This window comes from Canis aureus, chromosome X, assembly GCF_053574225.1.
Source record: "Canis aureus isolate CA01 chromosome X, VMU_Caureus_v.1.0, whole genome shotgun sequence".
Taxonomy (NCBI): domain Eukaryota; kingdom Metazoa; phylum Chordata; class Mammalia; order Carnivora; family Canidae; genus Canis; species Canis aureus.
The window spans coordinates 114354118-114379965 of NC_135649.1; the positions used below are offsets into that span (position 1 = coordinate 114354118).

Sequence of the window (25848 nt, forward strand, 5' to 3'; positions counted from 1 at the left end):
CCCCCAAGACCAAGAGTCCCATGCTCTACCGACTGAGCCAGCCAGGTGCCCCCTACATCATTTGTATATGACACACGATCCGTTTGTAAGTTATAACACCCTCCAGACTTTCATCTTTACTTGGCATCACTATTTCCCCATTCTCTCCCTCACCTGTGGGACTTTATTAATGTTACATTTTGACCATGAACTGTGACAGTTCAGTGAACAGACTTACTCGTGGGAAACTGCTAATCCTGGAAGTGAGGATAACATTCTGTTCTCTGTTCTGTTTAATGAGGTCCTTAAAAGAACACACATAAATCTACCTATAATAAGACATTTACCTGTGAAAGATAATTAAACTGTTCAATAATAAAGAGATTTTTTTTTAGTTTAAGGTTGTTTAAAGTACTTCAGATAGTTTAAGGTTGCACTGTAAGGGACGATTCAAAGACAAAGAAATGGATAAAGGTCACAAGATTGGAATATTGGAAATTCCAGCTAGGTATTTCAGGAAGACTGCATTGTGAAAGAAATGAATTTAAATATGCATGTTAGAAATACGCACTGAAGCAGCAAAACACAAATTAAATATGATCCACAATGATCTGCTGTACTAAAGGGAACACTGATTCCTACACCTCAAGTCAGGTAAGAACAGGTGTCTTTGTAATTTGGAGAAAAGGTAAGGGCCAGACTTTCATAAAAACCCAGGGAAGAGTTAGTACACAAAGATGACCACACAAGACATGGAGCCACAAAAAAGTAGAACTTTTTGGCTGTTAAGAAATTAAGTAAGAGGGCCGCCTGGGTGGTTCAGCGGTTGGGCGTCTGCCTTCAGCTCAGGGCGTGATCCTGGGATCTGAGATCGAATCCCACATTGGGCTCCTTGCAGGAGGCCTGCTTCTCCCTCTGCCTGTGTCTCTGCCTTTCTCTCTGTCTCATGAATAAATAAATAAAATCTAAAAAAAAAAAAAGAAAGAAAGAAAAATTAAGAGGAGTGGGGATTTCCCAAGATATATTTCAAGAGGACAGCTATACATCTAGCATACAGCACTCAATGAGATTAGAGGAGCCCATTCTGTGGGGAAGTGGTCACCAGGTCAAAATGAGAAAACACAGAAGAGCACTGCAGGCAGCTTATAGGAAAGTTCACTTCATCCCACTTCTCCATCAATGATGCCCCAGTTTGCCCCAACCAAGAGAATGGAGCTGACTGCTTACAAAAAGCTTCACTACCTACTGAATTCACCTCTAGGCCTGATCAACTCTCCACTCCACTCACTATACACAGGCTCCCAACTTCTCTATCCCAGTGTGTCAGCAGCAGTCACCAGAGACCTCCTAAAGGCCAATCCTCAGTCCTCATCGAATTGCCCTAGGGTACACACAGCCCCAAAGCAAATAAAGAGAAAAGTGCTTCTCTTAGGACTTCACCGTGTATGCTTCCAGAAAAACACCTCCACAGTGAATTCTCTCAGATGTAGCCATTTGTCTGGATGTACATGACATAAAAACTCAAAGGGTACTCAAGACATTTTTCTTAAATAAATAAGGAAATGGAGACCCAACTGGGAAAGATTCTAATGAAGTATCACACCTCCAGCTAGAGGCATAAGTGGAACCTTCAAATGTTAGCCAGAACTCAGCCACCATTACTGCCTCTATTAGGTCTAAACAGCCTGGTGGTGACCTTGAAAATTTTCTGTTTAATGGTCTATAAAACTTCCCTTATGGGCAGCCCCGGTGGCGCAGCGGTTTAGCGCCGCCTGCAGCCCACAGTGTGATCTGGAGACTCTGGAGTCCCAGGTGGGGTTCCCTGCATGGAGCCTGCTTCTCCCTCTGCCTATGTCTCTGCCCCCACCCCTCTCTGTGTCTCAATAAATAAATAAATAATAAATAAAATCTTAAAAACAAGCGAACAAACAAAAACTTCCCTTAGCTTTCTGCAACTCCTTCTTCTAACAAGCTCTTAGAGTAGGTATATCATAAGGTTGAAGCCCTTACCTCTTCGCAGACCACATTTTCCTGAGATATAAAACTCAGTGATTTCTAAAGTCCACCCCCACCCTCCCCCCTCCTTGGGACAAGAATTCCAACCCCTTTTAAAATATGTGCATGTGGTACCCTGATGGCAGTTCAAATTCAACATATATAAAACCAAGCTAATTATTTCCCCCATTTCCAAAATCTCTTCTGTCTTATCCACTTCACCCACACAAGAATGTGTCCGCTTCTCTCCCTACCTGTTGCCATTGTCTTGCTTGCTCAAATAATAAATGCTATGACCATAGTAATATTAGCCACCACTGTTTACTGAATATCTACTAGGTACCTGGCATATAGCACCTTCAAATCACCTGCATGTTGGACACTATCACCCTATGTTTTACACATCAATGAACACAAGTTCACAAAGATTAACTTCCTGCAGTCTAATTAAACAGGGCAGGTCGACCATGTGTTACCTTCACTTCCACCAAATGACAGAAAAAGTCTAGAAAATAGGGGTGCCTGGATGGCTCAGTCAGTTGAGCTTCTGCCTTCAGCTCAGGTCATGATCCCAGGGTCCTGGGATCGAGCCCCCCATCAGGCTCCCTGCTCAACCAGGAGTCTGTTTCTCCTTTTCCCTCTGCTCCTACCCCTGCTTGCTCGCTCTCTCTGATAAATAAAATATTTTTTAAAAAAGTCTAAAAAATACAAAAACCCGAAGGGACAAGAAATGGGGAATAACCGTAGATGAGAGACAGCAATGAAATTGAGATGGAAAGCAAATATTCTAGTAAGGACAAACTGAAGAGATGAGGAACGCTAACTCAGGGAGAAGCAGCTAACAATGAGAAGGCTGATTCCCATGGAAGACCTGAAGAGGCACAATGGCACTTCTGGACAGTTACTGAGGCAGGCTGGCCATGCTGAAAGCACAAGGGTTTCTCCTGAAAGGCCAAAGACCCCATGACCATCCGCTCTGCACCTAGTGGCCCCTTTCTCCACAGACAAATCTACTTCCTAAAGAAGTGTGTACAGAAGAAAATGGGGATGAAACCCTATGAACAACAAGGGAGAGAATATCAAGTGATAGTCCTCATAGGCAACAGGGGCAGGGCAGGCTTTTTTACATTTTTGAGGGAACTATACAGAGGAAGCTGATCTAAGACATCACGTAAGCTAAGCTGGTGCTCAAGGGAGTTCATGGTTTCAACATTAGATTGTACCACATTCCTTTTGATAACACTGTTATCTTTGCAAAGCTGGGTTTTCCAGGGCTAGGGTGATAAAAATCAAGTAGTACGCAAATATTAAAGTGGATTAGGACATGAAAGTGGCAGCTGTTTGTTCCACAACAACTATTTATGAAAGTGTATTTAATATTACTGGAACTCGGGGTGCCTGGGTGGCTCAGTTGGTGAAGCATCTGCCTTAGGCTCAGGTCATGATCTCAGGATCCTGGGACCGAGCCCCACATCCCAGCTCAATGAGGGGGTCTCATTCTCCCTTTTCCTCTGTGAGTTCTCTCTCTCTCTCAAATAAAATATTTTATTATTTTTTTAAAGATTTACTTATTTATTTATGAGAGAGAGAGAGAGAGAGAGAGAGAGAGGCAGAGACACAGGCAGAGGGAGAAGCAGGCTCCATACTGGGAGCTGGACGCGGGACTTGATCCTGGAACTCCAGGATTGCGCCCTGGGCCAAAGGCAGGCACTAAACCGCTGAGCCACCCAGGGATCCCCAAAATCTTTTAAAAAATACTGGAACAGGGATCCCTGGATGGCTCAGCGGTTGAGCACCTGCCTTTGGCCCAGGGCATGATCCTGGAGACCCGGGATCGAGTCCCACGTCGGGCTCCCTGCATGGAGCCTGCTTCTCCCTCCTCCTGTGTCTCTGCCCCTCTCTCTCTCCCTCTCTCTCTCTCTCTCTCTCTGTGTCTCTCATGAATAAATAAATAAAATCTTTAAAAAAAAAAAAAATACTGGAACACATTCCAGAGAATGTTCTGCATTCACCAATGTGTGGTCCTCAAACCGTTCTTCTGCTGTTCTGACTTCCAACTAAACCACGTATGCATTTTCAGGTATGTTTATCTAATCAATACTCTGATTAAATACACAAGCGTGAAACTGCACAGAATAGAGCAGGTGCCAGCTACACACCACACCCCAGTGAGTTCTAACTTTTTTGAACCTTTTTAATCATTTCAACACTCCTCTAAGTGTTCTACATAGCAAGTTCTAGAAAGAGAATCTGTAAGGCTTTTTTCGGGCTTCTCTAACACTGACAGTGCATGTAAAAACTACCTTCAGAAAACTACTTTGGCCTCTGTACTCAAAATCCTAGTCCAATTCAGAAGAACTTGGAATTAAAACAGTTCAGTTTACATTGGCCTAAGAGTTCAGTCTGTCGGTTTACACTGCTCTGCTATCCCTCACATGTGGATAACGAATGTGGCCACGGAACGAGTGTATCAAGTTGTCCCATACCGTTTCTCTGTCCCCTGTCAAGCGAGTACAAAGATTTGTAAGGCATCAGGCCTTGGACAGAGGTGGAGTCTGTGTTCAGACTCCCCATCATGAAGTGAGCTGGGTTTGGTGAGGGCAGAATGTGAAGCCTCAATTGCCTGCTTCATTTCTGTATTTTTTTCAAAACTCACACCCGTCTTTCTCCACTCCGTGGCGATCTGTCAGCTTACTTGCATTTACTTCTAGCTGTCCTCTCTGTGTTCGTGATAAGCAACAGCATCTAAACCCTGTATCCACCATGGTCAAAAATTAACAAAAAGCAATGAAAGAATACAGAATGTGGAAATGCCCAGAGCTCAACTTTCACAACATGTACAACATCAAGATTCATTCTGGGAAACAGAGATTTCTCCTCTAAGTTATCTAATGAGCCTGGGCACCCCTAGCACAGGCCTGGGACTACCTCCAGCCTTTTACCTCCCCAAAACAAGGAGAGGTCAGGCCCCCTCCACCAGCTTACACACCCGGGTCCCCCAGGCATCCTCTCTCAAGTATTCAGAACATGCTTCTGCATCACAGCTTTCCAAACTCCCTGAGGCATTTTATGAGCTCATCGCCTGGCCCCCGAAAATCCTTAATAAATGTTCTCTGTTGATGACCTACTTAGTCACAAGCCCTATTTTCTGGTCCTTGGTTTTGACTAACAAATTTATTACCTAGCTAGCTTTCATGTGAGACGCGTTTCTCAAACACACAAGCACACTTCTATTTGGCTTATTTCCTCCTGCTGCTTAACCAGCAAATTGCCTGGAGCTGAACTACTTGGAAGCCAATAATTTGATGTCTCTACTTGGTGTCATATAATCTCATAGAGATTATAAAATACACCCATCTCATTTTACAAAGAAAGAAATGTGGTGACCTACCTTAGCCAGAGTAGCAAGCCAACTACTCATCGAGCAAGGTTCCTCTGAGGCCAATGGATGTTGTTCCTGCACCAATTTCTTTTGATCCTTCCCAGAATAAAACCCCTCCAAAGAATACACATTCCTTTGCTAGATCCCATATGATAGCAATCATTTTTAGGTGTACAATTTAGCATCTCCTCTACCTCATAGGAGAGAACTACTGATAAGAGGCAGAGAAATCTATAATTGACAAAGAATATGCTGTCCATCAACATGAGTCAAAAGCAACGCTACCCACAAAAGATGCCATGTTGGCTGCATGAATAACACTTTCACCACAGTGATTCCTAAAAAGATAGCCAAACCTTTCTGACTCAATCACTTACCCCCAAAGTTCACCTAACAGTTACTTTCACCACCACAATGAAGTAGTACATATCCTGAAGGGCCTAGTCTTAGACAGGTATGGTGAAAACGGCTGGAAAACAACAGAAAGAAAAAAAAAATGATGCAAAAGTCATTTTTAAAAATTTCTCATTTATTTCTTGATTCCCATGTACAATACATGCATAGCTACTGTCTACTATGGCTAAATGTAAGGAAGAATTTGATGCTCGACAAGAATGGCTTCTCAATTTGATTCTTGTAAATATTCACCCCTGATCAACCTAAAAAGCTATCAAAAACACATGAATTGTTCCCCCATTTCACCTAAGTACATCCACAGTAAATGCCCTACAGGTATGTGTGTGGGTACACAGCTATTTTTTTTTTTAATGACACCTAGCCCCTGACCTTGAGTAGCCCAGGCAATAAATTTTGTTCTAGGGCAAAGTCAGAATCTGCTCTTACAATTATGATGAGACTGTAAGCTTTGCAGAATTGGTGACTCCTTATTGCCCTTCATATCACCAGCACCTTCGTTTTAGTGCCCAACAGCCTGCCCAGTGTTTATTGACAACTGGAATATTATAGAAACCAAACCCCTAAGTCTATTTCAACAGCTCTGAATGGCTCTCAAGTTCTTTTTGACACTTTTGCCTTTAAAAAAAAAAAAAAAAAGAAAGATTCTGGAGGCACCTGTGTGGCTCAGTCCATAGAGCATCCAACTCTTGATTTCGCTTCAGGTCATGATCTCAGGGTCATGGGATCAAGACCTGCTGTGGACTCTGTGCTCAGTGCAGAGTCTGCTTGGGATTCTCTCTCTCTCCCCCTCTGCCCCTCCCTTGCTCGCATGTTCGTGCTCTCTCTGACTTTCTCTCTCGCTCATAAAATCTTTAAAAAGAAAAAAAAAAAAAAGGGGCAGCCCCCGGTGGCTTAGCGCCGCCTTCAGCCCAGGATGTGATCCTGGAGACCTGGGATCGAGTCCCACATCGGGTTCCCTGCATGGAGCCTGCTTCTCCCTCTGCCTTTGTCTCTCTCTCTCCGTCTCTCACAAATAAATAAAATCTTAAAAAGAAAAGAGAAAAAGAAAAGATACTGGGGGCACCTGGGTGGCTCAGTCAGTTGAGTGTCCAACTCTTGATTTAGGCTCAGGTCATAATCTCAGGGGCCTGGGACTGAGTCCTGTGTGGGGCTCCCCACTCAGCAAGGAGTCTGCTTGAGGATTGTCTCTTCCTCTCCTTCTGCCCCTTCCCCTGCTTGTGCATGCTCTCAAAAAAAAAAAAAAAAAAAACTTAAAAAAAAAAAGATTCTATTAAGAGAAATTATCTGCTCATTCCTAAGTCTTTCAAAGAAATGAATATGAATATGCCTCTTGGTCAAGTTCTCAAATTTTCCCCACTGCTATTTCTTAAAATGATGTGGAGGTATCCTAAATAGAAAAATTACATTGCATTTGAAGAACTACAAAAGCACTGAAACATGAGCCCCCGAGTTACACAGATTGCTGTAAAGCAGAGTTTCTCAACCTTAGCACTAGTGACATTTTGGGCCAGACAATTCTTTGCTTGTGCAGGGTTGTGCTGCACACTGTAGGATGGTGGGCAGCATCCACGGCCTCCACCCACCCAGGCGCCAGCAGCACTCCCTGTCAGGTGAGAACCAAAATCACCTGCAGGCACTGCCAAAAGTTCACAGGGTGAGAACTACTGCTCTAAACTCACAAAGGCTTGCTTTAAATCCTGCCTCTGTCCTCTTCTCTATTTGTGACCTGGGAAACAGACCCAAACCTCCTATGCCCCCAACAAACTCCTCACCAGTTAAATGGAGCTAATACCAGAGAACTGTTGTGAGATTTAAATGAAATGGTGTATGAACAGAATTTATTAAGCACATAACATCTAGTGCCAGAGTGACTGCCCAAGAAATGGTAAGAAATGAGAGGAGGCTAAAAATTAATCTCTAGAATGAGAGGAACCTTCAGGCCTCCAGAGTACTGTAGTCTACATGGAAGGAGTAGTGGGGATAGAAAGAGACAAAAAGTCAAGAGAGGATGGAAAAGAGGAAGAGCACTAACATATTTTTCCCCAATCTCCAAGAGAGAGTCAAGGCCAATTAGTTTTCGTTGGGTCTACTCTAATGTCACGAATGATAAATCAAAAATATCCCCAAATCAGAAAACTCTCCAAAATAAGTCACCAAGCCAGAAACTTTTTAGTATAAGCAAGAGGATTTTACTACAATGCCTATACAAAATTACTAAAAGCACCGGATTACATCATTGTCTTAGATTTGGAGATGTAAATAGGATACTGAGAGTCACAGACAAGTGGTAATGATAATTTCGACATAAGCTCCTAAAAGAAACTAGGCACAGCCTTCTTAAAAGCCCCTGTCTGGGGATCCCTGGGTGGCGCGGTGGTTTAGCGCCTGCCTTTGGCCCAGGGCGCGATCCTGGAGACCCAGGATCGAATCCCAGGATCGAATCCCACGTCCGGCTCCCTGCATGGAGCCTGCTTCTCCCTCTGCCTATGTCTCTGCCTCTCTATCTCTCTCTGTGTGTGACTATCATAAATAAATAAAAATTAGAAAAATAAATAAATAAAAATAAAAGCCCCTGTCTGAAGAATTCTGCGATTCCTTCATCTCTACAGTTTTGCTTCATGCAAAAGTTTTTGGGATTACGGGCAATTTAGGAATCTTCCTTCACAATGTATGAGAGAAAGACAAACGTGCAAAAAAAATTCTCTTCAATTTTAAAAAAGCAATCAAATTCTATTGATTTTATCAGGTTGCTGAAATCCTATAAAAAGACTGCGGTCACATGACATTTTGGAAACTAGTAGAAAAGTCATTTCTCAAAAGAATCGTGGTCACGGGATGTATCATCACTTAGAAAAACAACGACAAAAAGACCACTAATACCTCCACATCTATTTGGTCAGCCCTTTAAATTCTCATCTTGCCTCTCGGCAGGGTAAGTTAGAAGAAACGAGCAGGATTCTGAAACCCTAGCTAGTCTCAGATAACGCCCCAAGAGTGCCGCCAGCCCCTACAATTGGCTTTAAGTTCCAAATTCCTCAACTGAATGGTCATTTACACATTAGCAAACGTTCACGCGGGCGGCAGTCGGAGGTCGCCCAACTCAAACCGTGTGAGCGCTTTTGCTCCCTCTACGTTAATCATTCGGGGGTACGGTGTGGTTTGGGTGCGGTGGCGCGGGTGGATGCGTGTGTGCCCCCGAGGGCCAGGGGAGAGACTGGGTGTATGTGTGTGTTTCTCCGGGGTCGTATGTGTACATCTCCCCCCTCCCCCCCGAACGTGCGTACGTGTCGCTCTCCCTGGGTGTTTGGGTCTGCGCGCGTCCAGGGCGTTCACGGAGCTCTCTCTCCCCGGGTGTGTGCGTGTGTCCCCGTGTGTCTTCCAGATCTTTGGGCGTCTCTCCGCGTGGCCTCGCGTGTTTGGGTGTGTGTCCCTCTTCTTGGGTTGTGTGGGTGTAGGAACTCGCCTTTTCTCCTGCGTCAGTCAGTAGGACACGGGAGGCACCAATCCGTCCCCTGTCCCAACACCGACGACGGCCCCGCGCCCCGGCTCCCCGAGGGCCAGGCTGCAGTCGGGGCCCAGGCCCCCCCGCCCCGCACCCCGACGCTGGCTCTAGCGCGCCTGGCTCCGGCCCCCGCCCGGCCCGGAGGGGCGTCCGCGCTCCACTCACCTCGCGGCCGCACACAGGACGCCCGGGAGCTCCCGGCCGGCCCGGCTGGGTGCAAAGAGGAGACGAGGCCGGGCACCCGCGGGCACGAGGCCGTAGCGCCGCTCCAGCCCAACTCCGGCTCCTCACGTCCAGCACCAAGGGAACAACATGGCGGCGGGCCGGGGCGGGGCGGGCCCCGGGGGGCGGGGCCTGGGCGGTGGGGCCCGGGGAGGCGGGGCCTCGGGGCCGCGGCCGGGGCCGCGGGTCCTCCTCTCCCTAAACCCCGCTGTTTCTTGGGGCGGGCTGCCCCTCCAGGCCGCAGCCGCGTTCCGCCGACGGACGGCACGAAATAATAGTTATCTTTAAAAGTTTACCTTGAGTGGAGACAAACAGATCGCATCGGCACACTCACAGGCTGTCGGGATCACCATAAGAAAACGAATATGCAAACGGAAGATGAAAAATGGAAACAGCTGTGATAATGTGGCATACGGGAATTTTTTAAATTGAATTTAAAACTTTTCCGTGACCTCGTTAAAATACTGCCTCTGTTTTCTCTAAATATAAAGCAGTGGTGGAGAAAGGCTGTATCGGAAAAGCTCTTCTTAATTCCTCACTTTATATATGGAGTTGAGTACGTCGTTCTTATGATACAGGTCCCTGGAGGCCAGAGGGACTTTTAGTGACCTCTCAGCATATTTTGTGGGGTGGATTTGGTTTGTTTGTATTGCAAGAAAGGGATCTCACTTTTATAATTTGCTGAGCAAATCATTAAATAACCTCGGGCTCTTTACGGAGTCATTTTCAGGTAAAGAATCTAATTAATGTAGTTTCTTCATTCAGCACTACAAAAAGCATACTTAGGAGACTTTTTCACAAGTACAAAAGACAATTTTAGAATACTTGTGACAATCAGGCATATAATAAAGATTGAGGGGGATCCCTGGGTGGCTCAGCGGTTTAGCGCCGCCTTCGCCCCACGGCGTGATCCTGCAGTCCTGGGATCGAGTCCCAGGGATCTAGTCCCGTCTCAGGCTCCCTGCGTGGAGCCTGCTTCTCCCTCTGCCTGTGTCTCTGCCTCTCTCTCTCTCTCTCTCTCCCTCTCTCTCTGTCTCTCATGAATAAGTAAATAAAATCTTTAAAAATAAATAAATAAAGATTAAGTTCTAGTTTGAGCTTAAATAAATTTTTCTCTTATAAAGAAGTCTATTTTTTATCCATGCAGGATATTTCCCCAAAGAAATATAAATAAAGGTTGATAAAATATAAACCTGCTGAAAATAGGAATGGGAAAGAAATATTATCTTGTTTTAAATACAAAATAATTAAAACTATACAATAAAACATATAAGAACATTAAAATTAATCTCCCCAAAGACAAAATAAACTGTCACATACATTGTACTAAATTGTAATAAGCAATCCACAAGATCACTAAGGAAAGACTACCTGAAAATTATATATCATGATCCTAGTCAGAGACTGATGCACTTTATCTCCATAACTACTAAAACCAGCAAGCTATTAACAAGAGCTCCTACAGAATTACTGTATCTTGATTTAAAGGAAGCCTTGGAAAATAAAATAAAAATTATAAAATTTGTAAAGGTGACAGCTGGGTGGCTCAGTTGGTTAAGTGTCTGCCTTTGGCTCAGGTCATGATCCTGGGGATCATGGGATACAGCCCCCCATTGGGCTCCCTGCTCAGTGGGGAGCCTGCTTCTCTCTGCCCCTCTCCCACACTCGTATTCTTTCTTGCCCACTCTGTCAAATTAAAAAAAAAAATCTTAAAGTAAATCTTGGGAAATCCAAGAGTTTTCCCAAAAAGGGTTCTAAGAAGGTCCTAGAAGTGATTTTTAGCCTATTCCAAAATGTAAGCAAAGCATACAAACATCTGAGAATAGAGCTTACCATCAGCATCCCCCTAAAAAATAAGGGGTTACTTTTTCTGAAAAAAACTATTAGACACTAGACAACTGGACACTTAAGAATACTCCTATATTCTGGTCTCTCCCACCATTCATTTCTTTATCTAATTGATTTGACAGTGCAAGAGTAGGGTGGGTCAAAAAAATTTTCCCTGAAGGGCAAGTTTGGGGGATTTTTGTTGCTGGATGTGTGTGGTTGACAAGCTGACACAAGTTAGATGGTTTCTATCTTTCTTGCTCCATGAACTGGTTTATTGACGAAAAACATCTAAAAATTGACCTTATTTGACTCACTTCATCTAATTAAGATTTTTGTCTTTATATTCTGTAAACATCTATTGCATCACTCGCGGAGGAAAAAGAGGTCAAGGTTGCTCAGCATTAATGTTTTCTTTTGTTAAATGACACCCACTTATTACTGTGAGCACCGGGAGTTAATACCCCATTTCCAGCTGGAGTCTGAAAGAAATAATCTCTGGTATCTCTGATGAAAAACTACAAATAAGTGGACCCCAGACTCATGAATCATAAATACTGATATAGTTAAATTGATTGTACTCTTCACATACAAGGAGAAACACAGAACTCAATGGTAGGCAATTTGACCATTCAATGACATATCTAAATAATCAGAAATTTACTATTTTCCCTAAATCATTGATCAAAATAAGAGATTTGGAGGCAGGCTGGGTGGCTCAGCTCAGCGGTTTAGCACTGCCTTCAGCCCAGGGTGTGATCCTGGAGACCCTGGATGAGTCCCACGTGAGGCTCCCTGCAGGGAGCCTGCTTCTCCCTCTGCCTGTGTCTCTGCCTCTCTCTCTCTCTCTCTCTCTGTCTCATAAATAAATAAAATTTAAAAAAAAGAAAAAAAAACAAAATAAGAGATTTGTTCTCAATATTACATAGATATACTTGTATAGCTGTACTAAGAAGAAAGAAAAGCATAAAAAGTAATTCAAAATCCATTATATTTGGCTTTAAAGTCAGAGTGAAAATAGGTAACAACATACAATAAGTGGAAAAAAATGTTATCAAATAGTATATGAAGGCAAAAAAATCCCAATTCGGTGGAGGAAACATTTCTTATATAACTTTTCAATAAATATTGAAATATTTGTCTAATATCTATTTATATTTACATAGATTTATAATATTCATTTATAATTATATATTCATTTTTACGATTTGTTTATTAATATATTTATATATACATTTTGAATATTTCAAACAATGTCACATGTCACACCTTTCCAGTTTGGCTAGACACTAAATTCAGCATGTTTCCTACACTAACTTTTCATCATGATCTTTAAGTCTGATAAAATTTCAATATGAGAAAATATCAGAAATCTGATTTCTTTACTGCTTTGCTTAAAAAGGAGTAGTAAATCAAAAAATGAATAGTGCCATCATCCTTAATGTATATCTCACTAGTAAGAAAACTTCAGAATTTGCGATCTTTAGGTTGATATAATCAAATGGAAAGTCTGACTTGCAAACCATGATAGAACATAGTTTTTTCATGGGTCCCATGAGCTCTGTACAGTGGCTGATGTTGAATGGGTACCAGAGAATCAAAAACCACCAACATGTTTCCTTCTATCAGCCTGCCCACTGTCAGAAGAGAGGGGGCATGGGAGTCATGAGCCAATGTAACTGGCACCTCCCAAGTTTGTGGGTAACCACCATACCAGCCCAAACCCCTCCAATGCTTGCAGTACAGACACCTACTCTCTTTCCCTGGGTGGTTTTAAGACTTTTCAGGAAATGAAAAGTCATTTCATGTTAATGTTTATTGATTCAACAAATATATATAGTGAGTGCCTTCAGTGTGCCAGGTACTGAGAATAGTGGTAGACAAGATGCAGGAGGAATTCAAGGGGTGTCCCCAAGCACCCTTCCTGCATTTTTGCTCCCATCTATCAGCTGTATTTACATAACATGACCTTATCTTGGTGAATCAAATAGATTCAATCCCTTTGTTAGGAAAGCTCAGAAGAGTGAGGGAGGCATTCAGTGAGCAACTAGACATATGTGTAGTTAAAAACTGGATGAAGAAACAGGAAGGAAAGAAACAAGTTGCAGGCAGTGGGAACACAGGGGATGGGACCAGAAAGGGCATGAATCAGGGGACTCTGCTGAGCCCTGAGATGAGCTGTGGAAAGGTGGTATCAGTTGAGAAAAGAGCTGTTCACTAAGAACCTTGCACATGGTAGCACTCAATAAAATTCTAAACAGGAAAAGACGCAAACTATTAGAAAATATTCATAACTGATGGAAAAACCGAAATTATAATTGTTTCTTCAGCCATAACTAGCTCTTATGTATTCTCTTAAAAATATTAAGTGTGGGACACCTGGGGGGCTCAGCTGTTGAGTGCCTTCGGCTCAGAGAGTGATCCCAGGGTTCCGGGATCGAGTCCCACATTGGGTTCCCTGCGTGGAGCCTGCTTCTCCTTCTGCCTGTGTCTCTGCCTCTCTCTGTGTGTCTCTCATGAATAAATAAATAAAATCTTTTTAAAAAATTAAGTGCATTTCGAATAGTGATGCTCTTTTGTTACCATACTCTAAACATAGCTTAACTCCGGTAATTACAGATGGCCGAATGGAACAGGCATTACAATTCAGGAATGAAGTGGGGAACCTGATCCCTTTGCTGATTTCCTGATGAATGTGAGTCATAAGATGAACTTCACCTTTAGTGGCAGTAGAAGGAAAATTCCAGGCACACCATGGTTACATTATATAAAAAGTACGTGTGTGTGTGTGTGTGTGTGTGTGTGTGTTGGGGGGGGGCGGTGTTTCTGCATAGTATTCATTTATAAAGGAATGGAAAGCAGCAAGGAAAATCAAAACAGTTGAATTGTTAGGGCAGCAGGATTCTGGGTAATTTTTATTTAAATTTTGAATTCCATGCTATAGTATTTTTTCAGCAATAAGTAGAAATTTTTTAATGAAGCAATTTTTAAAAATTTTTATTTATTTATGATAGTCACACACAGAGAGAGAGAGAGGCAGAGACATAGGCAGAGGGAGAAGCAGGCTCCATGCAGGGAGCCCGTTGTGGGATTCGATCCCGGGTCACAGGGATCGCGCCCTGGGCCAAAGGCAGGCGCTAAACCGCTGCGCCACCCAGGGATCCCTAATGAAGCAATTTTAAGGAATCTTGAGAAAAACTTTATATGACAGCCAAATCAATCTTTTCCTTAGGCTATAATAGTCAGGGAAGACAAAAATCCAGTTATCTTAGCAATTTTTTCCTTCAAACAGAAGCCCCCCCTGAAATCCACAGACACATCCAAAACTTTGTGTTGCTCTTAGAGCTCAGAACAGTAATGTTAAAGTGTTGCTCTTCCCACCTCCCCATTGCCATATGTCTGAGAACCCAATGCTCATCAACAGTTTTCTTGACCTTTTTGGTTTAAAACCTGAGACCACTGCTGCACTCACATAACCTTTTCATTCTCTCATCTCCCCTCATGGCCATCCCAGTAGACATAATAATCCAAGCTAGTGCAGACTCCTGGCCATAGCTGTAGCCAGACTCAACCTATACCCGACCAATCCATGATTGGATTAAAGTGATAAATCTCTCACCCTATCTGCCTAATAGAAGAGAGAGGGAATCCTCTCAGTGGTGGAAGATATCATCTAGAGCATTTATGTTGTATTTATACACAACGTCCAGCATTCACCAAAAAAATATTAGACATGCAAAGAGGCAGCAAAAAGTGACTAATAATCAAGAGAAAATAAAACAATATAATTTAACGCATGACAATTTGGGTGTATCTCAGGGATTCAAGGGCACTTTAACATTAACAGTTTAGGGGCACTCGGGTGGCCCAGTTGGTTAAGCATCTGACTTTTTTTTTTTTTTTAATTTTTTTTTTTTTTTATTTATGATAGTCACACACACACAGAGAGAGAGAGAGAGAGAGAGAGGCAGAGACACAGGCAGAGGGAGAAGCAGGCTCCATGCACCGGGAGCCCGACGTGGGATTCGATCCCGGGTCTCCAGGATCGTGCCCTGGGCCAAAGGCAGGCACCAAACCGCTGTGCCACCCAGGGATCCCAAGCATCTGACTTTTGATTTCAGCTCTGGTCATGATCTCAGGGTTGTGAGACGGAGCACTGCTTCAGTTCTGCATTGGGTGTGGAGCCTGCTTAAGATCTCTCTCTCCCTCTCCCTCTGCTCCCACCCCATCCCTGTTCGCACATGCATGTGCACTCTCTCAAAATGAAAATGTGAATAGTTTAAGGGGAAAAGAAAACACACAATCAACTCCATAGATGAAGAAAAGAATGAATCCAATAAAATTCAACACCCATTTGTTACGAATAATCTCAGCAAACCAGGAATAGAAGGGAAATTATTTAACATCATAAAGAATAGAATATCTACTAAAAACCCATACCAAACATCATTCTTAGTAGTTAAAATCTGTAAGTATGCCCTCTCCTTTTTTTTTTTTTTTTTTTGAGATGTTGAAGGGCAGAGGGCAGAGAGAGAATCCCAAGTGGGCACATGCTCAGCATGGAACCTGTTGTGGGGCTAAATCTCACAACCTTAAGATCATGACCTGAGCCAAAATCAAGACTCAGATGCTTAATTGACTGAATCACCCAGGTGCCCTACAAGTATGCCCTTTAAAAAAATAAGTGTGCTGCAAGCACTCTATTTAACATTGCACTGGAGGTCACAGCACACAGAAATAGAACAAGTATGCAATAGAGGATTGCAAAGGTAGCAACAAAACTGAATAAAACACAGACAATGTGCTTGGAAATTCAAAAGGACTATATAGAAAACTTATCATTCAAAGAGTTTAACAAGGTAGACTGCAGACTAGATGTTTGTGTCCCCTCAAAATCCAGACGTTGAAATCCTAACCCCCAATGTTATGGTTTCAGGAGGTGGGGCCTTTGGGAGGTGATTAGATCATGAGGGTGGAGCCTTCACAATGAGATCAGAGCCCTTATTAAACAAAACAAAACAAAACAAAACAAAACAAAACAACCGCCTCACAGAGCTCCCTCATCCCTTCTGCCATCTGAGGACACTGTGAAAATAGGGCTATCAATGAACCTGAAAGTGGGCTCTCAATAGACACCGAATCTGCTGACAGATCTTGGACTTCCAGCCTCCAGAACTGTGAGAAATAAATTTCTGTGGTTTGTAACCCACCCAGTTTGTGGTATTTTGTAATAGCTGCCCAAATGGACCAAGATAGTGGCTAGATAAAAAATGTTTAAGAAAAATAAATTCCATTTATACAACCAACCAACACAGGAAATGTATATTTAAAAAGATACCAATTTCAATAGCAAGATTATAAAACATTTAGAAATAAATATGACAGAAAATGTAAAGACCTTAGTGGAGAAAAGTAGGTGAAGTAAGTGCCTAAAAGGACTAGAAATATGCTGTCTAATACAGTAGCCACTAGCTATATGGGGTTACTTACATTGAAATATAAATAAATTAAAATTAAATAGCATTCAATATTCAGTTTCTTAATTGCATTACCTCATTTCCAGGGCTCAATGGCCACATGTGGCCAGTGACCACCTCATTGGACAATGAAGATATAGAATATTTCCACCAGCACAGAAAATTCTGTTAAATAGTACTAGAATATGTCCACTCGCTTCAGAAACTTTCAGTTACAGTACAGTCATTTATACTACAATGCTCATGTTAGACCTCCATAAAGGGAAGCATGACTTAGCAAGAAATGCAGATTAGGAGTTGTAAAGTTCTCTTATCTTCTGAGAGTTTTGGGGGGGGGTTGGGAGAAGGGGTTTTGCTTAGCACCTGAATGCTTTTCTGTTAGGGAGCCAACAGTTTTATGAGTCTTTTCATTATAACCACTCTATAGGCCAGATACTTAGATATTTGCTCTTCCAGAACCCTGGCAACAAGGATACGGGCATGAGACCCAAGACTGGCCAGTCACACACTCTTTGAAGATCTGGATCTTAGGCAAGGGACACAGAGATGCTGGAATACTTCAAATTTCATTCTGGCAAGTGTAGTGGTGGCCTCTGGTATCCAGGAACCACAGATGGTGCCAGTGGTGATGATGCCAGTGGCAGTACCTAGCGCCTAGCAGTGACAGCACCTTTATCAGGCCAATTCATGTTGTGGATTCTCATTGTTTCTGTCCACTGTCCAAACTCAATACTCCAGCCTTGCCTCTAAGAACTATTCAATATCTCCCCAAGAAATTCCTCTTCTAAGTCAGAAGGAGTTGATATCTTTATTTGAAATTACAGTTGATACCTGGACAACATGGGGGTTACAGGCTTTGACTCCCATGCATTGGAAATTCCTATATAACTTTTGACTCTCCCAAAACTTAACTACTAATAGTCTACTGTTAACCAGAAGCCTTATCAATAATATAAACAGTTGATTAACACAGATTTTGTATATTTATTATATACTGTATTCTTATAATAAAGCAAGAGAAAAGAAAATGTTAAGAAAATCATAAGAGAGTATATGTACAGTACTGTACTGTATTTATATTTTTAAAAATCCAGCTATAAATGGACCTGAGCAGTTCAAACCTGTGTTTTTCAAGGGTCAACTGTACAAACTCTGAATGGTACAAAGTTAGAATGTAATCTTATAGATCATCTAGTGCAAACCTACTGTGATTCATAATATAAATTCAGGCAATTGGAATTATACCTCTCAACACTTTTGTATCGATCAGTTCAGGCTTAGCCATGCCATCGTCAAAAAAAAAAAGAAAGAAATAGGGGATCCCTGGGTGGCTCAGCGGTTTAGCGCCTGCCTTCCACCCAGGGTGTGATCCTGGAGATCCGGGATTGGGTCCCGCATTGGGCTCCCTGCATGGAGCCTGCTTCTCCCTCTGCCTCTGTCTCTGCCTCTCTGTGTCTTTCATGAATAAATAAGATCTTTTAAATAAATAAATAAAATCTTTAAAATAAATAAATAAAGAGGACCCCTCCCCAACCCCTGCCAATCTCAGTGGCTTATAAAAACAAAGATTTGTTTCCCACTTTAATGTCTGTTACAGGTCAGCTATGGTTCCATTCCATGTCATGCTCCCTGTGGACCTAAGCTGATGAACCTGAGCTAATGCAGAAGCCTGTCTGATATTCTACAGGTCTCATTGGTTGGCTGGCTCTTAAAGCTTCTACCTGGAAGCGACATGTATCACTTCCACCCATATGTCCATGGCCAAAGTACACATCAGGGCGCACAATCTTTCTAAAGGGAGGGGTAGTGCAAGTCACATGGCAAATCTGATGTAAGCGATATGGCATTCTAGAATTGTCTCACTGGGAAGGTCATCAAATACTTGAGCAAGAATACAATCGAACACAGCTCTTATGACTCAGAACTTTCTTTCATTACTTTGGCCATAACATGAACGAAATAAATTGGAGTAAATTATTTTTTTGGAGATAGGGTTTGAAACATTAGCAATCCTAACATTTGATCCAGTTTATTAAAGATGCAGTGCTTCAAGTGTGGGGTAGCAGATATAGAACAGAAACATATATGACTCATTGAAATTCCACTCTAAGTAAAAGCCTATTTTACAAAATTGCTTTAAGCATCTACCATGCCCAGAATTGATCTTGGGGCTTTGAGGGATACGAACATAGCTAAGATGTGCACAGGGAGCTTAATGGACAATTAAAGGGAAAAAAATATGTCCACAAATAACATGAAGCAGTGATAAAACAGAGGAGAGATAGAATGGAGAAAATTCATAGCATGAGCTAAGTGTGAAATCTCTCAGCCTAGAGATATAATGGAATTGTGTAAGGAAACCCACTACTTTTTTTTTTTAAGATTTTATTTATTTGTTTGAGAGAGCGAGGGTGAGAGAGAGAGTGAGGGAGCACGAGCAGAGGGGAGGGGTAGAAGAAGAGGCAGATTCCCTGTTGAGCAGGGAGCCTGATGTAGGACTCGACCCCGGAACCCTGGGATCATGACCTCAGCCAAAGGCAGACAGTGAGCCGACCGAGCCACCCAGGTGCCCCAGAAACTACTTTAAAACCATATAATTTTTTTAAGCCATATAATTCAAAGGCACAATAATTTTATACCACGCGGTAGGTGTGTTTCGAAGAAGCTATGCAGGGGAGAAAAGACTGATCCAGCACATTGCTAAGAATTCCTAACTTTGGTCCTTGCTAAACAATGGCTACAAGTCTTTAGTAAAGACAGTGGTTATAGTGATGAAATCTGATTGAACTCTACTTTGCCAACTAAAATAAGTAACTAAGGGAAAATATCCATATTTCCCCTTTCTTAAAGAAAAAAAAAATCTTGTGACCTTTATCTTGTAGATTAAGAGTGAGGTTTCTTTGTCCTTCAAAATGTCAAGTTTTAACATGTGATTATCAGAAATTATTGACATAAAAATTTGAAGAAGTACAACTATGACAGATGTAAATGTTAAATTATTGATGTAAATTCAATTAAAGCTGCACTTTAAATAAAGGCCAGTACAGTTCCTTTGGTTAGTAAAATATGGTCTATTTCTCAAGGTAAAAAAAAAAACAACATACTTTCAGCATGTGAAAGAAGCCAGACACAAAAGACCACATATTACATGATTCCACTGATACAAAATGTCCAGGGTAGGCAAATCCCTAGAGATAGAAAGTAGGTTAGTGGTTCCCAGAGGCTCAAGGGAGGGAAGAATGGGAAGTGACTGCTAATGGGTTTAAGGTGTTTTGGGGGGGCATTGATGGAAATGTTCTGGAATTAGATGATGATGGTTGTACAACTTTGTGAATATACTAAAAACCATTGAAAAAACTCATTAAGTCACAAATAATGTTTATATATGTGATTTGGGGATGATTATTTTTCAAAGAGGCACTTTTAGAATTACTGACATACAGCCAAGCACAATACATAGAAAAACTCAACAACAGCAAAATCACCAAACGACTTTTTTTTAAAAGATTTTATTTCTTTATTTGAGAAAGAGCACGAGTGTGGGGCAGAAGGAGAGGGAGGGGGAGAAGCAGACTCCCCAACCAGCAGGGAGCCTGACACGAGGCTCGTTCCCAGGACCACGAGATCATGACCTGAGTCAAAGGCAGATGACCAACTGACTGAGCCACCTAGGTGCCCTATCAAACAACTTTTTCAACTATGTTCCTTACCTAAGATTTGTAGGGCCTTCTGCAGAGTAAAACAATGAACAGATAGAATTTTATTTATTTATTTATTTACTTACTTACTTATTATTTATTTATTTGAGAGGGAGAGAGGTGGGGGGAGAGGCAGAGGGAGAGAGAGAGACAGAATCTTTATTTTAAAAAATTGAATTTATTTAGAGAGAGCATGAGTGGAGGAGGGAGAGAGAGAATCTTAAGCAGACTCTCTGTGGAGCACGGAACCAAATACAGGCTCGATTTCCCCACTGTGAGATCATGATGATCAAAATCAAGAATCTGATGCTTAACTGACTGAGCCACCCTGGTGCCCTTAGAACTTAATTTTTATCTCCTTTTCCTTTTTTATTTCTGGTGACAAAGCTATTGAACACTAAAATGGAAAGTAACATACAAAAAGGGAAAGGTTGGGACACCTGGGTAGCTCAGTTGGTTAAGTGTCCAACTCTTGGTTTTGGCTCAAGTTATGTTCTTGGAGTTGTGCGATGGAGCCCTATGTTGGGCTCTGTGCTGGGTGTCAAGCTTGCTTGAGAGTCTCTCTTTCTCCCGCTTCCCCTCCCCAACCCACTAGCTCTCTTGCTCGCTCTCCTTAGAAAAAGAAAAAAAAAAGGAAAAGGTTATAAGACAACCTGACAGTTATCTATACACTAGATATGGTGGTAGAAAACATACTGTGGTCAGACTCTGGATATTTTTAACAGCTTTACTGAGGCATAATTTACATACAGTAAAATTCACTCATTTTAAGTACACAAATGATTTTTAGAGAGTTTGTGCAGTTTTTTTTTAGTTTGTGCAGTTTTATAGAGTTGTGCAGCCATCACCACAATCTAATTTTAGAACATTTCTAAATCCAAATGTAAACATTTCCCCAATAGGATCCCTTATGCCCATTAGCAGCAACTTCCCAGTCCTACCCTCAACCTCAGGCAACTGCTCATCTACCTCTGTCCTTATGGATTTGCCTATTCTGAACATTTCATATAAATGGAATCATAGAAAGTGTGTGGTGTTTTGTGGCTGGCTTCTTTCATCTATATTATAGCACGTATTATATCAGTATTATATAGTACTTATATAGTATTATATCAGTACTTCATTCCTTTATAATACTGAGTAGTATTTTTTTTTTGAATGGAGAGACCATAATTTGTTTATCCACTCAGAATCTGATAAACACCTGATAGTTTCACTTTTTGGCTATTATTAGTGATGCTGCTGTGAACATTCCTACACAAGTCTTTGTGTGGGCTTTTCTTTCTCTTGGGTATGTACCAAGGTGTGAAATTGCTGGATTATACAGTAAAATTGTGTTTAACTTTTTAAGAAATTGCCAAACTATTCCAAAGTGGTTGCACCATTTTACATCCCCACCATCAAAGTACAAAGTTCCAGTTTCTCGACATCCTTGCCACACGTATTTTCTGCTTTTTAAAATTATTATTATAGCCATCCTTGAAGGTATGAATTGCTGTCTCATGGTGGTCTTGATTTGCATTTCCCCAATGACTAATGATGTTGAGCATCTTTTTTTTTTTAAGGATTTATTTATTCATTTGAAAGGGAGGAAAGAGAGATCAGGCGGGGTGCGGGGCAGAGAGAGAGGGAGAGAGAATCTTGAGCACACTCCAAACTAAGTGTGCAGCCCAATGCAGAGCTCAGTCTCATGACCCTGAGATCATGACCTGAGACAAAACCAAGGGTCAGATGCTCAACCGACTGCACCACCCTGGTGCCCCAATATTGTTGAGCGTCTTTTCATGTGCTTATTTGACATTGCTCTATCTTCGATCTTCTTTGGTGAAATGTCTATTTAAATATTTTTGCCCATTTTTAAAATAATTTTTTGGGGGGGACGCCTGGGTGGCTCAGTGGTTGAGCATCCACCTTCAGCCCAGGGTGTGATCCTGGAGACCTGGGATCGAGCCCCACATTGGGCTCCCTGCACGGAGCCTGCTTCTCCCTCTGCCTGTGTCTCTGCCTCTCTCTGTCTCTCATGAATACATAAATAAAATCTTAAAAAATAATAATATATTTTTTTTTTAGAGAGAGTGAGGGATAGAGAGAGAGAGAATCTTAAGCAGGCTCCATGCCCAGTATAAAGCCCAATGCCAGGCTCAATCTCATGACTGTGAGATCATGACCTGGGCTGAAATCAAGAGTCAGACGCTTAACCAACTGGTTCACCCAGGCGCCCCAATCTTTTGCCCATTTTTACGTTGGGATTCTTAATCTTTGCAATAGAACCAATAGGATTTGTTGATTGATTGGAAGTTCGAAGGAAGGGAAAGAAAGGAGTTGACCATACCTCCAAGGTTTTTAGCTTAAATTATGTAAGTATGGAGTTGCTATTTTTTTTAATTTTATTTTATTTTATTTATGATAAGCACACAGTGAGAGAGAGAGAGAGGCAGAGACACAGGCAGAGGGAGAAGCAGGCTCCATGCACTGGGAGCCCGACGTGGGATTCGATCCCGGGTCTCCAGGATCGCGCCCTGGGCCAAAGGCAGGCGCCAAACCGCTGCGCCACCCAGGGATCCCTGGAGTTGCTATTAAGTGGAGAAGTGGTGATGGAGAGAAAATCAGAAGCTTGATTTTAAACATATGAAGTCTGACATGCTTGTTAGACATCCAAGTAGAGTTCTCAAGTAGGCTGTTAGATGTCGGGGCCTGGAATTCAGAGGAGAGATGCAAGCCTGATGATAAAGAGGAGTTATCTGCATGTAGATAGTATAGAAAGCCACAGAACTAGGGATGCCTGGGTGACTCAGTGGGTGAGCATCTGCCTTCAGCTCAGGGCCCGATTTTAGGGTCTGGGTTCAAGTCCTGCATTGGGCTCCTTACAGGGAGCCTACTTCTCCCTCTGTCTATGTCTCTGCCTCTCTCTCTCTGTGTCTCTCATGAATAAATAAATAAAATCTTAAAAAAAAAAAAGAAAACCCTAAACTAGATACGTCAACAAAGGAATGAGTGTAGATATAGAAGTGCCCAAGGACTAAATTCTGGACACTCCAAAGTTAAGAGGTCAAGAAAATAATGAGGAAGCAGCAATAATATTGAGACAGAGTGACCAGTAAGAGGGAAAACCAGAGAGAGCGCAACCTACTGTAAGCCACGCCAAGTGTTCACAAGGAGGCCAGCGTGTCAAATGCTGCTGGCAGGTTTCAGGGCTGAGGAGAACCGTCCCCTGGATTTAGTAGTGTAAAGAGTGGAGGTGGTTGGTGACCAAGTGAAGTCGAGAGACCCATGTTAGCTAGGGACTCAGGCATTTCATCAGAAAGTATAAGCGGGAAGGCCGAGGTCACAGGCCCGGTTGCTGTGGACAAGAGAGCACTCACAAACTGTAACATGCATTGTAAGGAGTCACTGAGGGCTCTGTGAAAACACACATTCAGATTCAACACATCTGAGACGGGGCCCTCGTGTTTGTATTCGCTCCCAGGTCTGGCTGATGCCGCCGAGGCCAGGGCCTCACTGCGAGGCAGCGAGAGTGGAGGGCTGAATTCATCTGCAGTTTTGTTTGGAAGCACAGATCCAACCAGGGATGTAAATGACAACTGCTCTGGGTTGACTCTAGAAGATTTTCTATGTTCTAGGGGCTCGACCGTCATTCACAGTGCAGCTCAAATCTGTGGCTTGAGAAACGGGGAAGAAATATAAGGAGCAATGATGTTTTGTGACTGAAACAGGGACAGGCCTTCTATCGAGAAATACAAAGGCTGCAAACTGCCTGGACAGAGGCCGAGGCGTGTGGACACAGCCTCTGTGTGGGTCAGTGTGAACTGGCAGGGGCGCCTCCTGCAAGGCCCGTTTGAGAAAGACTGCCATTATTTCTCCATTACACGTATGCACACACTAAAGCTTCAGAGTGACTCGGTGAGATAAATATTCAATCAAGGTCCTATTTCTAATTCTCTCTCTCAGTTCTTTTGATTTTTTTATAACCGCTTTATATACTGAGGTCTGATTTACAGACCACACAATTCACTCATTTCAAGTGTATGATTCGATGGTGTTTTGCATAGTAGTGCCACCATCACCACAATCAATTTTTGAACATTTTTGTTGTCCCCAAAAGGAACCCTCGGGCCCTTTAGCCACCACCTGATTTTTAAATGGTATTGAAATTCACTAAAATGTCTGCAAATTTTCTGCTCAGCAATTTGTGAGATTTCACAAAGCTGGGGAATACACATACATTTACTGCATGAAAACACAACTGTAGCGGTGCCTGGGTGGCTCGGTCCATTAACCATCTGCCTTCAGCTGGGGTCACGATTCCGGGGTCCTGGGATGGAGCCCCGAGTCAAGTCGGGCTCCCTGCTCAGCCAGAAGCCTGCTTCTCCCTCTCCCTCCACCCCTCTCTCTGCTCATGCTCTCTTACTCACTCTTGATCCCAAATAAATTAATTAAAAATCTTACAAAAAAAAACCAATTGTAGAGCTTCAAGGCCTCAGTCAGAGAGACACTAAAGACAAGATGCCCGGTGGACTCAGAGATGACAACACACACTTCACTTAAACCTGGGAGTTCTTTGCAGTCAGACGTGGGTGACCGTCTACTTCAGCTTGCCCTGGTAGAGGTTCACTCAGTTCCCCTGCCCCAGGCAAGAGCCAAGTGGAGCAGTGACTGGACAAGCTCTGGCTAGGCCATGGTTGGGGAAATAGGAAGTGGGTTCAGTCATTTACACATCAGCACATTAGGTGGCACCCAGCCAGATGACTCACACCTCACTGGGCATCCACGGAAATGTCTTAATTTTTTGTTTCTACCCACAAAGGTGAATTTAGCAAATTATGATGCCATTTTGATGATTTAAAAGCAGCTGCAGGGGAGCTCTCTCGATATTTATTATACATATTGAAAGTGAACATATTCTAAAAGTAGTAAGTTTTTGATTGGGGAATATTTTTGTTTATTAATTAGATCTGTCACTTTCCTATGGCTGTTTTAGATTTTTTAAAAAAATATGTGCCATCGGGGTGCCTGGGTAGCTCAGTCAGTTAAGTGTCTGCCTTCAGCTCAAGTTGTGATCCCCCAGTCCTGGGATGGAGCCCTGCACTGGGCTCCCTGCTCACTGGGGAGCCTGTTTCTCCCTCTCCCTCCGCCCCTCCCCCTGCTTGTGTGCACACGCTCTCTCTCAAATAAATAAAATCTTTAAAAAGATTTATTCATGAGAGACACACAGAGAGAGGCAGAGACCCAGGCAGAGGGAGAAGCAGGCTCCATGCAGGGAGCCCGAAGTGGGACTTGATCCTGGGTCTCCAGGATCACACCCTGGGCTGAAGGTAACGCTAAGCCGCTGAGCCACCCGGGCTGCCCCCT

At 42.6% G+C, this 25848-nt stretch overlaps 1 protein-coding gene across 5 annotated transcripts in view; it reads right to left on the reverse strand.

Annotated features, from left to right (window-relative positions):
* The window catches only part of RAB9A (RAB9A, member RAS oncogene family), a 52052-nt gene that overhangs the window by 12894 nt on the left and 13310 nt on the right, over positions 1-25848 (reverse strand). The window contains exons 1-2 of one of the 5 annotated variants that reach the window (XM_077887468.1): positions 9441-9614; positions 5734-5825 (exon numbers count right to left, since the gene is read on the reverse strand). The exons of 1 other annotated variant lie outside the window; for it this stretch is intronic. The gene's annotated coding sequence lies outside the window, so the exon portion shown is untranslated. Of the gene's footprint in view, positions 1-5733; positions 5826-6836; positions 6855-9057; positions 9245-9440; positions 9615-25848 lie in introns of those variants that run through there. 3 more of the 5 variants (XM_077887471.1, XM_077887470.1, XM_077887467.1) reach the window with 3 other exon arrangements.